Genomic DNA, 14,734 nt, shown 5'->3' with positions numbered 1-14,734 from the left:
GATGCTTTACTGGGATAATGACGTTTTGCTGGGATGGTGACGCTTTACTGGGATGATGAGTTTTGACTGGGATAATGACGTTTTCCTGGGATAATGACATTTTACTGGGATGGTGACGTTTCACTGGAATAATGACGTTTTACTGGGGTGGTGACGTTTTACTGGGTGGATGGCGTTTTACTGGGATGGTTTTGTTTTACTGGGATAATGATGTTTTATGGGGATGGTGACGTTTTACTGGGATGGTGACGTTTTACTGGGATAGTGACATTTTACTGGGATAATTACATTTTACTGGAATGATGCCGCTTTACTGGGATAATGATGTTTTGCTGGGATGGTGACGCTTTACTGGGATGATGACGTTTTACTGGGATGGTGACGCATTACTGGGATGGTGACGCTTTACTGGGATAATGACGCTTTACTGGGATAATGACGTCTTACTGGGATAATGGCGTTTTACTGGGATGATGACGTTTTACTGGGATGGTGACGTTTTACTGGGATAATGACATTTTACCTGGATAATTACATTTTACTGTAATGATGATGCTTTACTGGGATAATGACGTTTTACTGGGATGGTGACGTTTTACTGGGATGGTGATGTTTTACTGGGATAATAACGTTTTACTGGGATAATGATGTTTTACTGGGATGGTGACGTTTTACTGGGATAATGACGTTTTACTGGATGGGGACATTTTACTGGGATGGTGACGTTTTACTGGGATGATGACTTATTACTGAGATGGTGATGTTTTACTGGGATGATGACGCTTTACTGGGATGATGACGTTTTACTGGGATGGTGACGTTTTACTGGGATGGTGACGTTTTACTGGGATAATAACATTTTACTGGGATAATGATGTTTTACTGGGATGGTGACGTTTTACTGGGATAATGACGTTTTACTGGATGGGATCATTTTACTGGGATGATGACGTTTGACTGGGATGGTGACGCATTACTGGGATGGTGACGTTTTACTGGGATAATGACGTTTTACTGGATGGGATCATTTTACTGGGATGATGACGTTTGACTGGGATGGTGACGCATTACTGGGATGGTGACGTTTTACTTGGATGGTGACGCTTTACTGGGATAATGACGTTTTACTGGGGCGATGACGTTTTACTGGGATGATGACTTATTACTGAGATGGTGATGTTTTACTGGGATGATGACGCTTTACTGGGATGATGACGTTTTACTGGGATGGTGACATTTTACTGGGATGGTGACACTTTACTGGGATAATGACGTTTTACCGTGATGGTGGCATTTTACTGGGATGGTGACGTTTTACTGGGATAATAACGTTTTACTGGGATGATGATGTTTTACTGGGATGGTGACGTTTTACTGGGATAATGACGTTTTACTGGGATGGTGGCGTTTTACTGGGATGGTGACGCTTTACTGGGGTAATGACGTTTTACTGGGATAGTGACATTTTACTGGGATGGTGACGTTTTACTGGAATGATGACGCTTTACTGGGATAATGACGTTTTACTGGGATGGTGACACTTTACTGGGATGATGACGTTTTACTGGGATGGTGATGCTTTACTGGGATGATGAGTTTTGACTGGGATAATGACGTTTTACTGGGATGGTGACGCTTTACTGGGATGATGACATTTTACTGGGATAATAACGTTTTACTGGGATAATGATGTTTTACTGGGATGGTGGCGTTTTACTGGGATGGTGATGTTTTACTGGGATGATGACGTTTTACTGAGATGGTGATGTTTTACTGGGATGATGACGCTTTACTGGGAGGATGAGATTTTACTGGGATGGTGACATTTTACTGGGATGGTGACGTTTTACTGGGATAATAACGTTTTACTGGGATGATGATGTTTTACTGGGATGGTGACGTTTTACTGGGATAATGACGTTTTACTGGATGGGGACATTTTACTGGGTTGGTGACGATTTACTGGGATGATGACGTTTGACTGGGATGGTGTCGCATTACTGGGATGGTGACGTTTTACTGGGATGATGATGCTTTACTGGGATAATGACGTTTTACTGGGGCGATGACGTTTTACTGGGATGATGACTTATGACTGAGATGGTGATGTTTTACTGGGATGATGACGCTTTACTGGGATGATGACGTTTTACTGGGATGGTGATGTTTTACTGGGATGGTGACGCTTTACTGGGATAATGACGTTTTACTGTGATGGTGGCATTTTACTGGGATGGTGACGTTTTACTGGGATAATAACGTTTTACTGGGATGATGATGTCTTACTGGGATGGTGACGTTTTACTGGGATAATGACGTTTTACTGGGATGGTGGCGTTTTACTGGGATGGTGACGCTTTACTGGGGTAATGACGTTTTACTGGGATAGTGACATTTTACTGGGATAATTACATTTTACTGGAATGATGACGCTTTACTGGGATAATGACGTTTTACTGGGATGGTGACGCTTTACTGGGATGATGACGTTTTACTGGGATGGTGACGCTTTACTGGGATGGTGACGCTTTACTGGGATGATGACGTTTTACTGGGATGGTGACGCTTTACTGGGATGATGACGTTTTACTGGGATGGTGACGTTTTACTGGATAGTGACATTTTACTGGGATAATTACATTTTACTGGAATGATGACGCTTTACTGGGATAATGACGTTTTACTGGGATAATGACATTTTTCCTGGATATTTACATTTTACTGGAATGATGATGCTTTACTGGGATAATCACGTTTTACTGGGATGGTGACGCTTTACTGGGATGATGAGTTGTGACTGGGATAATGACGTTTTACTGGGATGGTGATGTTTTACTGGGATAATGACATTTTACTGGGATGATGACGTTTTACTGGAATAATGACGTTTTACTGGGATGGTGACGTTTTACTGGGTGGAAGGCGTTTTACTGGGATGGTTTTGTTTTACTGGGATAATGATGTTTTACGGGGATGGTGGCGTTTTACTGGGATGGTGACGTTTTACTGGGTTAATTATATTTTACTGGAATGAAGACGCTTTACTGGGATAAGGACGCTTTGCTGGGATGGTGACGTTTTACTGGGATGGTGACATTTTACTGGGATGATGACGTTTTACTGAGATGGTGATGTTTTACTGGGATGATGACACTTTACTGTGAGGATGACGTTTTACTGGGATGGTGACGTTTTACTGGGACCGTGACGCTTTACTGGGATAATGCTGTTTTACAGTGATGGTGATGTTTTACTGTGATGATGACGCTTTACTGGGAGGATGACGTTTTACTGGGATGGTGACGTTTTACTGGGATAGTGACATTTTACTGGGATAATTAAATTTTACTGGAATGATGACGCTTTACTGGGATAATGACGTTTTACTGGGATGGTGACGCTTTACTGGGATGATGACGTTTTACTGGGATGGTGACGCATTACTGGGATGGTGACGTTTTACTGGGATAATGACGCTTTACTGGGATAATGACGTCTTACTGGGATAATGGCGTTTTACTGGGATGATGACGTTTTACTGGGATGGTGACGTTTTACTGGGATAATGACATTTTACCTGGATAATTACATTTTACTGGAATGATGATGCTTTACTGGGATAATGACGTTTTACTGGGATGGTGACGTTTTACTGGGATGGTGATGTTTTACTGGGATAATAACGTTTTACTGGGATAATGATGTTTTACTGGGATGGTGACGTTTTACTGGGATAATGACGTTTTACTGGATGGGGACATTTTACTGGGATGGTGATGTTTTACTGGGATGATGACGCTTTACTGGGATAATGAAGTTTTACTGGGGTGATGACGTTTTACTGGGATGATGACTTATTACTGAGATGGTGATGTTTTACTGGGATGATGACGCTTTACTGGGATGATGACGTTTTACTGGGATGGTGACGTTTTACTGGGATGGTGACGCTTTACTAGGATAATGACGTTTTACTGTGATGGTGGCATTTTACTGGGATGGTGACGTTTTACTGGGATGGTGACGTTTTACTGGGATGATGACGTTTTACTGAGATGGTGATGTTTTACTGGGATGATGACGCTTTACTGGGATGATGAGATTTTACTGGGATGGTGACATTTTACTGGGATGTTGACGTTTTACTGGGATAATAACGTTTTACTGGGATAATGATGTTTTACTGGGATGGTGACGTTTTACTGGGATAATGACGTTTTACTGGATGGGATCATTTTACTGGGATGATGACGTTTGACTGGGATGGTGACGCATTACTGGGATGGTGACGTTTTACTGGGATAATGACGTTTTACTGGATGGGATCATTTTACTGGGATGATGACGTTTGACTGGGATGGTGACGCATTACTGGGATGGTGACGTTTTACTTGGATGGTGACGCTTTACTGGGATAATGACGTTTTACTGGGGCGATGACGTTTTACTGGGATGATGACTTATTACTGAGATGGTGATGTTTTACTGGGATGATGACGCTTTACTGGGATGATGAGATTTTACTGGGATGGTGACATTTTACTGGGATGTTGACGTTTTACTGGGATAATAACGTTTTACTGGGATAATGATGTTTTACTGGGATGGTGACGTTTTACTGGGATAATGACGTTTTACTGGATGGGGTCATTTTACTGGGATGATGACGTTTGACTGGGATGGTGACGCATTACTGGGATGGTGACGTTTTACTTGGATGGTGACGCTTTACTGGGATAATGACGTTTTACTGGGGCGATGACGTTTTACTGGGATGATGACTTATTACTGAGATGGTGATGTTTTACTGGGATGATGACGCTTTACTGGGATGATGACGTTTTACTGGGATGGTGACATTTTACTGGGATGGTGACACTTTACTGGGATAATGACGTTTTACCGTGATGGTGGCATTTTACTGGGATGGTGACGTTTTACTGGGATAATAACGTTTTACTGGGATGATGATGTTTTACTGGGATGGTGACGTTTTACTGGGATAATGACGTTTTACTGGGATGGTGGCGTTTTACTGGGATGGTGACGCTTTACTGGGGTAATGACGTTTTACTGGGATAGTGACATTTTACTGGGATGGTGACGTTTTACTGGAATGATGACGCTTTACTGGGATAATGACGTTTTACTGGGATGGTGACACTTTACTGGGATGATGACGTTTTACTGGGATGGTGATGCTTTACTGGGATGATGAGTTTTGACTGGGATAATGACGTTTTACTGGGATGGTGGCGCTTTACTGGGATGATGACATTTTACTGGGATAATAACGTTTTACTGGGATAATGATGTTTTACTCGGATGGTGGCGTTTTACTGGGATGGTGATGTTTTACTGGGATGATGACGTTTTACTGAGATGGTGATGTTTTACTGGTATGATGACGCTTTACTGGGAGGATGAGATTTTACTGGGATGGTGACATTTTACTGGGATGGTGACGTTTTACTGGGATAATAACGTTTTACTGGGATGATGATGTTTTACTGGGATGGTGACGTATTACTGGGATAATGACGTTTTACTGGATGGGGACATTTTACTGGGTTGGTGACGATTTACTGGGATGATGACGTTTGACTGGGATGGTGTCGCATTACTGGGATGGTGACGTTTTACTGGGATGATGATGCTTTACTGGGATAATGACGTTTTACTGGGGCGATGACGTTTTACTGGGATGATGACTTATGACTGAGATGGTGATGTTTTACTGGGATGATGACGCTTTACTGGGATGATGACGTTTTACTGGGATGGTGATGTTTTACTGGGATGGTGACGCTTTACTGGGATAATGACGTTTTACTGTGATGGTGGCATTTTACTGGGATGGTGACGTTTTACTGGGATAATAACGTTTTACTGGGATGATGATGTCTTACTGGGATGGTGACGTTTTACTGGGATAATGACGTTTTACTGGGATGGTGGCATTTTACTGGGATGGTGACGCTTTACTGGGGTAATGACGTTTTACTGGGATAGTGACATTTTACTGGGATAATTACATTTTACTGGAATGATGACGCTTTACTGGGATAATGACGTTTTACTGGGATGGTGACGCTTTACTGGGATGATGACGTTTTACTGGGATGGTGACGCTTTACTGGGATGGTGACGCTTTACTGGGATGATGACGTTTTACTGGGATGGTGACGCTTTACTGGGATGATGACGTTTTACTGGGATGGTGACGTTTTACTGGGATAGTGACATTTTACTGGGATAATTACATTTTACTGGAATGATGGCGCTTTACTGGGATAATGACGTTTTACTGGGATAATGACATTTTACCTGGATATTTACATTTTACTGGAATGATGATGCTTTACTGGGATAATCACGTTTTACTGGAATGGTGACGCTTTACTGGGATGATGAGTTGTGACTGGGATAATGACGTTTTACTGGGATGGTGATGTTTTACTGGGATAATGACATTTTATTGGGATGATGACGTTTTACTGGAATAATGACGTTTTACTGGGATGGTGACGTTTTACTGGGTGGAAGGCGTTTTACTGGGATGGTTTTGTTTTACTGGGATAATGATGTTTTACGGGGATGGTGGCGTTTTACTGGGATGGTGACGTTTTACTGGGTTAATTATATTTTACTGGAATGAAGACGCTTTACTGGGATAAGGACGCTTTGCTGGGATGGTGACGTTTTACTGGGATGGTGACGTTTTACTGGGATGATGACGTTTTACTGAGATGGTGATGTTTTACTGGGATGATGACGCTTTACTGGGAGGATGACGTTTTATTGGGATGGTGACGTTTTACTGGGACCGTGACGCTTTACTGGGATAATGCTGTTTTACAGTGATGGTGATGTTTTACTGTGTTGATGACGCTTTACTGGGAGGATGACGTTTTACTGGGATGGTGACGTTTTACTGGGATAGTGACATTTTACTGGGATGGTGACGTTTTACTGGAATGATGACGCTTTACTGGGATAATGACGTTTTACTGGGATGGTGACACTTTACTGGGATGATGACGTTTTACTGGGATGGTGATGCTTTACTGGGATGATGAGTTTTGACTGGGATAATGACGTTTTACTGGGATGGTGGCGCTTTACTGGGATGATGACATTTTACTGGGATAATAACGTTTTACTGGGATAATGATGTTTTACTGGGATGGTGGCGTTTTACTGGGATGGTGATGTTTTACTGGGATGATGACGTTTTACTGAGATGGTGATGTTTTACTGGGATGATGACGCTTTACTGGGAGGATGAGATTTTACTGGGATGGTGACATTTTACTGGGATGGTGACGTTTTACTGGGATAATAACGTTTTACTGGGATGATGATGTTTTACTGGGATGGTGACGTTTTACTGGGATAATGACGTTTTACTGGATGGGGACATTTTACTGGGTTGGTGACGATTTACTGGGATGATGACGTTTGACTGGGATGGTGTCGCATTACTGGGATGGTGACGTTTTACTGGGATGATGATGCTTTACTGGGATAATGACGTTTTACTGGGGCGATGACGTTTTACTGGGATGATGACTTATGACTGAGATGGTGATGTTTTACTGGGATGATGACGCTTTACTGGGATGATGACGTTTTACTGGGATGGTGATGTTTTACTGGGATGGTGACGCTTTACTGGGATAATGACGTTTTACTGTGATGGTGGCATTTTACTGGGATGGTGACGTTTTACTGGGATAATAACGTTTTACTGGGATGATGATGTCTTACTGGGATGGTGACGTTTTACTGGGATAATGACGTTTTACTGGGATGGTGGCGTTTTACTGGGATGGTGACGCTTTACTGGGGTAATGACGTTTTACTGGGATAGTGACATTTTACTGGGATAATTACATTTTACTGGAATGATGACGCTTTACTGGGATAATGACGTTTTACTGGGATGGTGACGCTTTACTGGGATGATGACGTTTTACTGGGATGGTGACGCTTTACTGGGATGATGACGTTTTACTGGGATGGTGACGTTTTACTGGGATAGTGACATTTTACTGGGATAATTACATTTTACTGGAATGATGACGCTTTACTGGGATAATGACGTTTTACTGGGATAATGACATTTTACCTGGATATTTACATTTTACTGGAATGATGATGCTTTACTGGGATAATCACGTTTTACTGGAATGGTGACGCTTTACTGGGATGATGAGTTGTGACTGGGATAATGACGTTTTACTGGGATGGTGATGTTTTACTGGGATAATGACATTTTACTGGGATGATGGCGTTTTACTGGAATAATGACGTTTTACTGGGATGGTGACGTTTTACTGGGTGGAAGGCGTTTTACTGGGTTGGTTTTGTTTTACTGGGATAATGATGTTTTACGGGGATGGTGGCGTTTTACTGGGATGGTGACGTTTTACTGGGTTAATTATATTTTACTGGAATGAAGACGCTTTACTGGGATAATGACGCTTTGCTGGGATGGTGACGTTTTACTGGGATGGTGACGTTTTACTGGGATGATGACGTTTTACTGAGATGGTGATGTTTTACTGGGATGATGACGCTTTACTGGGAGGATGACGTTTTACTGGGATGGTGACGTTTTACTGGGACCGTGACGCTTTACTGGGATAATGCTGTTTTACAGTGATGGTGATGTTTTACTGTGATGATGACGCTTTACTGGGAGGATGACGTTTTACTGGGATGGTGACGTTTTACTGGGATAGTGACATTTTACTGGGATAATTAAATTTTACTGGAATGATGACGCTTTACTGGGATAATGACGTTTTACTGGGATGGTGACGCTTTACTGGGATGATGACGTTTTACTGGGATGGTGACGCATTACTGGGATGGTGACGTTTTACTGGGATAATGACGCTTTACTGGGATAATGACGTCTTACTGGGATAATGGCGTTTTACTGGGATGATGACGTTTTACTGGGATGGTGACGTTTTACTGGGATAATGACATTTTACCTGGATAATTACATTTTACTGGAATGATGATGCTTTACTGGGATAATGACGTTTTACTGGGATGGTGACGTTTTACTGGGATGGTGATGTTTTACTGGGATAATAACGTTTTACTGGGATAATGATGTTTTACTGGGATGGTGACGTTTTACTGGGATAATGACGTTTTACTGGATGGGGACATTTTACTGGGATGGTGATGTTTTACTGGGATGATGACGCTTTACTGGGATAATGAAGTTTTACTGGGGTGATGACGTTTTACTGGGATGATGACTTATTACTGAGATGGTGATGTTTTACTGGGATGATGACGCTTTACTGGGATGATGACGTTTTACTGGGATGGTGACGTTTTACTGGGATGGTGACGCTTTACTAGGATAATGACGTTTTACTGTGATGGTGGCATTTTACTGGGATGGTGACGTTTTACTGGGGTAATGACGTTTTTCTGGGATGATGACGTTTTACTGAGATGGTGATGTTTTACTGGGATGATGACGCTTTACTGGGATGATGAGATTTTACTGGGATGGTGACATTTTACTGGGATGTTGACGTTTTACTGGGATAATAACGTTTTACTGGGATAATGATGTTTTACTGGGATGGTGACGTTTTACTGGGATAATGACGTTTTACTGGATGGGGTCATTTTACTGGGATGATGACGTTTGACTGGGATGGTGACGCATTACTGGGATGGTGACGTTTTACTGGGATAATGACGTTTTACTGGATGGGATCATTTTACTGGGATGATGACGTTTGACTGGGATGGTGACGCATTACTGGGATGGTGACGTTTTACTTGGATGGTGACGCTTTACTGGGATAATGACGTTTTACTGGGGCGATGACGTTTTACTGGGATGATGACTTATTACTGAGATGGTGATGTTTTACTGGGATGATGACGCTTTACTGGGATGATGACGTTTTACTGGGATGGTGACATTTTACTGGGATGGTGACACTTTACTGGGATAATGACGTTTTACCGTGATGGTGGCATTTTACTGGGATGGTGATGTTTTACTGGGATAATAACGTTTTACTGGGATGATGATGTTTTACTGGGATGGTGACGTTTTACTGGGATAATGACGTTTTACTGGGATGGTGGCGTTTTACTGGGATGGTGACGCTTTACTGGGGTAATGATGTTTTACTGGGATAGTGACATTTTACTGGGATGGTGACGTTTTACTGGAATGATGACGCTTTACTGGGATAATGACGTTTTACTGGGATGGTGACGCTTTACTGGGATGATGACGTTTTACTGGGATGGTGACGCTTTACTGGGATGATGAGTTTTGACTGGTATAATGACGTTTTACTGGGATGGTGACGCTTTACTGGGATGATGACATTTTACTGGGATAATAACGTTTTACTGGGATAATGATGTTTTACTGGGATGGTGGCGTTTTACTGGGATGGTGACGTTTTACTGGTATAATGACATTTTACTGGGATGATGACGTTTAACTGGAATAATGACGTTTTACTGGGATGGTGACGTTTTACTGGGTGGATGGCGTTTTACTGGGATGGTTTTGTTTTACTGGGATAATGATGTTTTACGGGGATGGTGGCGTTTTACTGGAATGGTGACGTTTTACTGGGATAATTACATTTTACTGGAATGAAGACGCTTTACTGGGATAATGACGCTTTGCTGGGATGGTGAAGTTTTACTGGGATGGTGACGTTTTACTGGGATGATGATGCTTTACTGGGATAGTGACGTTTTACTGGGGCGATGACGTTTTACTGGGATGATGACTTATGACTGAGATGGTGATGTTTTACTGGGATGATGACGCTTTACTGGGATGATGACGTTTTACTGGGATGGTGAAGTTTTACTTGGATGGTGACGCTTTACTGGGATAATGACGTTTCACTGTGATGGTGGCATTTTACTGGGATGGTGACGTTTTACTGGGATAATAACGTTTTACTGGGATGATGATGTCTTACTGGGATGGTGACGTTTTACTGGGATAATGACGTTTTACTGGGATGGTGGCGTTTTACTGGGATGGGGACGCTTTACTGGGGTAATGACGTTTTACTGGGATAGTGACATTTTACTGGGATAATTACATTTTACTGGAATGATGACGCTTTACTGGGATAATGACGTTTTACTGGGATGGTGACGCTTTACTGGGATGATGACATTTTACTGGGATGGTGACGCTTTACTGGGATGATGAGTTTTGACTGGGATAATGACGTTTTACTGGGATGTTGACGCTTTACTGGGATGATGACGTTTTACTGGGATGGTGACGTTTTACTGGGATAGTGACATTTTACTGGGATAATTACATTTTACTGGAATGATGACGCTTTACTGGGGTAATGACGTTTTACTGGGATAATGACATTTTACCTGGATAATTACATTTTACTGGAAGGATGATGCTTTACTGGGATAATGACGTTTTACTGGGATGGTGACGCTTTACTGGGATGATGAGTTTTGACTGGGATAATGACGTTTTACTGGGATGGTGATGTTTTACTGGGATAATGACATTTTAATGGGATGATGACGTTTTACTGGAATAATGACGTTTTACTGGGATGGTGACGTTTTACTGGGTGGAAGGCGTTTTACTGGGATGGTTTTGTTTTACTGGGATAATGATGTTTTACGGGGATGGTGGCGTTTTACTGGGATGGTGACGTTTTGCTGGGTTAATTACATTTTACTGGAATGAAGACGCTTTACTGGGATAATGACGCTTTGCTGGGATGGTGACGTTTTACTGGGATGGTGACGTTTTACTGGGATGATGACGTTTTATTGAGATGGTGATGTTTTACTGGGATGATGACGCTTTACTGGGAGGATGACGTTTTACTGGGATGGTGACGTTTTACTGGGATAGTGACATTTTACTGGGATAATTATATTTTACTGGAATGATGACGCTTTACTGGGATAATGACGTTTTACTGGGATGGTGACGCTTTACTGGGATGATGACGTTTTACTGGGATGGTGACGCTTTACTGGGATAATGACGTCTTACTGCGATAATGGCGTTTTACTGGATGATGACGTTTTACTGGGATGGTGATGTTTTACTGGGATAATGACATTTTACCTGGATAATTACATTTTACTGGAATGATGATGCTTTACTGGGATAATGACGTTTTACTGGGATGGTGACGTTTTACTGGGATAGTGACATTTTACTGGGATAATTACATTTTACTGGAATGATGCCGCTTTACTGGGATAATGACGTTTTACTGGGATGGTGACGCTTTACTGGGATGATGACGTTTTACTGGGATGGTGACGCATTACTGGGATGGTGACGCTTTACTGGGATAATGACGCTTTACTGGGATAATGACGTCTTACTGGGATAATGGCGTTTTACTGGGATGATGACGTTTTACTGGGATGGTGACGTTTTACTGGGATAATGACATTTTACCTGGATAATTACATTTTACTGGAATGATGATGCTTTACTGGGATAATGACGTTTTACTGGGATGGTGACGTTTTACTGGGATGGTGATGTTTTACTGGGATAATAACGTTTTACTGGGATAATGATGTTTTACTGGGATGGTGACGTTTTACTGGGATAATGATGTTTTACTGGATGGGGACATTTTACTGGGATGGTGACGTTTTACTGGGATGATGACGCTTTACTGGGATAATGAAGTTTTACTGGGGTGATGACGTTTTACTGGGATAATGACTTATTACTGAGATGGTGATGTTTTACTGGGATGATGACGCTTTACTGGGATGATGACGTTTTAGATTTTAGATTAGATTAGATTACTTTACAGTGTGGAAACAGGCCCTTCGGCCCAACAAGTCCACACCGACCCGCCGAAGCGTAACCCACCCATACCCCTACATTTACCCCTTACCTCACACTACGGGCAAATTAGTATGGCCAATTCACCTGACCCTGCACATCTATGTGACTGTGGGAGGAAACCGGAGCACCCGGAGGAAACCCACGCAGACACGGGGAGAATGTGCAAACTCCACACAGTCAGTCGCCTGAGGCGGGAATTGAACCCGGGTCTCTGGCGCTGTGAGGCAGCAGTGCTAAACTCTGTGCCACCGTGCCACCCATAACGTCACCATCCCGTTTTACTGGGATGGTGACGTTTTACTGGGATGGTGACGCTTTACTAGGATAATGACGTTTTACTGTGATGGTGGCATTTTACTGGGATGGTGACGTTTTACTGGGATGGTGACGTTTTACTGGGATGATGACGTTTTACTGAGATGGTGATGTTTTACTGGGATGATGACGCTTTACTGGGATGATGAGATTTTACTGGGATGGTGACATTTTACTGGGATGTTGACGTTTTACTGGGATAATAACGTTTTACTGGGATAATGATGTTTTACTGGGATGGTGACGTTTTACTGGGATAATGACGTTTTCCTGGATGGGGTCATTTTACTGGGATGATGACGTTTGACTGGGATGGTGACGCATTACTGGGATGGTGACGTTTTACTGGGATAATGACGTTTTACTGGATGGGATCTTTTTACTGGAATGATGACGTTTGACTGGGATGGTGACGCATTACTGGGATGGTGACGTTTTACTTGGATGGTGACGCTTTACTGGGATAATGACGTTTTACTGGGGCGATGACGTTTTACTGGGATGATGACTTATTACTGAGATGGTGATGTTTTACTGGGATGATGACGCTTTACTGGGATGATGACGTTTTACTGGGATGGTGACATTTTACTGGGATGGTGACACTTTACTGGGATAATGACGTTTTACTGGGATGGTGACGCTTTACTGGGATGATGACGTTTTACTGGGATGGTGACGTTTTACTGGGATGATGAGTTTTGACTGGGATAATGACGTTTTACTGGGATGGTGACGCTTTACTGGGATGATGACATTTTACTGGGATAATAACGTTTTACTGGGATAATGATGTTTTACTGGGATGTTGGCGTTTTACTGGGATGGTGATGTTTTACTGGGATGATGACGTTTTACTGAGATGGTGATGTTTTACTGGGATGATGATGTTTTACTGGGAGGATGAGATTTTACTGGGATGGTGACATTTTACTGGGATGGTGACGTTTTACTGAGATAATAACGTTTTACTGGGATGATGATGTTTTACTGGGATGGTGACGTTTTACTGGGAAAATGACGTTTTACTGGATGGGGACATTTTACTGGGTTGGTGACGATTTACTGGGATGATGACGTTTGACTGGGCTGGTGTCGCATTACTGGGATGGTGACGTTTTACTGGGATGATGATGCTTTACTGGGATAATGACGTTTTCCTGGGGCGATGACATTTTACTGGGATGATGACTTATGACTGAGATGGTGATGTTTTACTGGGATGATGACGCTTTACTGGGATGATGACGTTTTACTGGGATGGTGAAGTTTTACTGGGATGGTGACGCTTTACTGGGATAATGACGTTTTACTGTGATGGTGGCATTTTACTGGGATGGTGACGTTTTACTGGGATAATAACGTTTTACTGGGATGATGTCTTACTGGGATGGTGACGTTTTACTGGGATAATGACGTTTTACTGGGATGGTGGCGTTTTACTGGGATGGTGACGCTTTACTGGGGTAATGACGTTTTACTGGGATAGTGACATTTTACTGGGATAATTACATTTTACTGGAATGATGACGCTTT

The sequence above is a fragment of the Chiloscyllium plagiosum genome, unplaced genomic scaffold (assembly GCF_037043375.1).
Source record: "Chiloscyllium plagiosum isolate Xiang-an unplaced genomic scaffold, Cpla_swu_hap1 HiC_scaffold_1, whole genome shotgun sequence".
NCBI classification, from domain to species: domain Eukaryota; kingdom Metazoa; phylum Chordata; class Chondrichthyes; order Orectolobiformes; family Hemiscylliidae; genus Chiloscyllium; species Chiloscyllium plagiosum.
Note: the sequence above shows the minus strand (reverse complement) of the source record.